Below are 2,500 nucleotides of genomic sequence, written 5' to 3'. Positions count from 1 at the left end.
CTCTCTCTCTCTCTCTCTCTCTCTCTCACACACACACACACACACACACACACACCTCCTCAATGAGTCGAGTCGAGTCGAGTCCACACACACACACACACACACTTTCTCTCTCTCTCTCTCTCTCTCTCTCTCTCTCACACACACACACACACAGACAACACCACACACACACACACACACACACACACACACACACACTCACCAACTGTGTATTTCATCGCATGCGTAGTAGATGACAGTTTATTTCTTTGTTCCTTTTGTTCTTTCTTGTGTATATTAATCCTTCGGGATTTTATGACAATAAATGAGTCGAGTCGAGTCGAGCCGAGTCCACACACACACACACACACACACACACACTCACTCACTATTTACCCTGAATTAAAACAACAAAAACAACAACAAAATTATTACTATAGCAGTACAGTATTGTACTGTAGTGTATTACTTTTTTTTTTCTTTTTTTTTTTGTCACCACACATTTCTCGGTGTGAAATATGAATCGGTCTACATTGTATCTCCGTGTGGAGAGTACATCGCGCGCGGCCTTAGTACAGCGCTGCCACACTCCCCCACTCCCCCCCGCGCCCCCACCACCACCACCACCTTTTTTCTCTTCTCGAGTCAGCCTACAAGTGTATATTTTTGTCTCCAATGTGTATACTGAGCGATTGAAATGAATGAGCCTATTTCTAGTTTTTGACATCACTTTTTGACTCACTTGTGTAAACAAAGTGAGTCTATGTTTTAACCCGGTGTTCGGTTGTCTCTGTGTGTGTGTGTGTGTGTGTGTGTCTGTGTGTCCGTGGTAAACTTTAACATTGACATTTTCTCTGCAAATACTTTGTCAGTTGACACCAAATTAGGCATAAAAATAGGAAAAATTCAGCTCCTTCCGGTCATTTTGTTTAAAACAATATTGCACCTCTGGGATGGGCACAAAAAAATAATAAATGAAGCCTAATTATATGCAAACTGTTATATTTGTATTTTTTTGTATTCTCTAAACTTGGCACTTTGATCTGATATTCTGACCCAACAACAGAAGCAGTCATTATTATCATTTTTTGTTCAAACAGGAACTTCTTTTGCTAAGCATGGAATTTTTATTTATTTTGCAAACGTTTTGGTGCAGATAGTAAAAAAGGGAAATTACTCTGTAATTAATGCTAGAGGACTTAATTTATCACAAGTGAGTCTTGAAGGCCTTGCCTCTCTTGTTGTTTTTTTGTTTTAATCATTTACAGGATATGTGTAAAAGATGAATGTATATAATGTTTCAATGCCTCCCGGAGGGAACACGAAATAAACTCCTTCCCTTGCCTTGCCTTGCCTTGCCTTGCCTTGCCTTGCCTTGCTATAAAAAAAAGAAGAAAAAAAAGAAGAATTTTGCCTAGGACTTTCCTAATGCGTGTTGCAAACCGGACACTGATTTGTCTATCGCCTCATCCGAAAGACTGGTATCCAGACCACCACCCAAGTTACACTGAAAGGGGTGGGGAGGGGGAGGGGGAGGAGGAGGAAGTGGGTGAATGGAGAAGAATACAAATCGCACATAGACGTGATTTAATTTGACTTGATATGATATGGATACTTATATAGCGCCTATCCTCGGTCGGAGACCAAGCTCCGAGCGCTTTACAAACTCAGGGTCGTTTGTAAAACAGGCTGTCTACCCGAGTACAGCCGACTGACGGCTGCCATTGGGCGCTCGTCATTCGTTTCCTGTGTCATTCAATCAGACAGCAGGCACAAACATATAAACATTCAGATAGACATGCAATATTTTACATGTATGACCGTTATGTTTATATTTACCCCCACCAGAAAGGCAGCCATACTCCATTTTCGGGGTTATGCATGCTGGGTATGTTCTTGTTTCCATAACCCACCAAACGCTGACATGGATTACAGGATCTTTAACGTCCGTGTTTGGTCTCCTCTCTCTGTGCACAAACACGAAGGGGAATCAGGTTCAGGCAATGACAGGTCTGCACATCAAATCTGTTGACCTGGGAGATGGGAAATAATCTCCACACTTTACCCACCGGGCGCCGTTACTGAGATTCGAACCGGGACCCTCAGACTGAAAGTCCAACGCTCGGCTTATGCGCCCGACTAGTAGTACCCAGACAACCACTGTAGTTACATTGAAGAGGGGGGCGGGGGGTGGAGGAATAAGAATGGCACGGAGACGCGAGTCTTACCTGTACCTTTTTTTTTTATAATTATTATTTATTTATTTATTTATTTATGTACGCTTATAGTTGACTTCATCAAGTTTTTGCGCCTTATACATACTATTATTAGTAGTATTAGTTATTTTTTTAAATGTATTTATCTATTATTTATTCACCTTTTTTTTCTTTTCTTTTTTTTCTCAAGGCCTGACTAAGCGCGTTGGGTTACGCTGCTGGTCAGGCATCTGCTTGGCAGATGTGATGTATGTAGCGCATATGGATTTGTCCGAACGCAGTGACGCCTCCTTGAGCTAGTG

General features: G+C 41.8%; 1 protein-coding gene across 1 annotated transcript in view; it reads right to left on the bottom strand.

Annotated features, from left to right (window-relative positions):
• The window catches only part of LOC143290169 (deoxyribonuclease-1-like), a 43,753-nt gene that overhangs the window by 25,564 nt on the left and 15,689 nt on the right, over nucleotides 1-2,500 (bottom strand). The gene's annotated exons all lie outside the window — the stretch shown is intronic.

The sequence above is a fragment of the Babylonia areolata genome, chromosome 15 (assembly GCF_041734735.1).
Source record: "Babylonia areolata isolate BAREFJ2019XMU chromosome 15, ASM4173473v1, whole genome shotgun sequence".
NCBI classification, from domain to species: domain Eukaryota; kingdom Metazoa; phylum Mollusca; class Gastropoda; order Neogastropoda; family Buccinidae; genus Babylonia; species Babylonia areolata.
The sequence above is the reverse complement of the archived record's forward strand: the minus strand, read 5'-3'. Positions and strand labels throughout refer to the sequence as shown.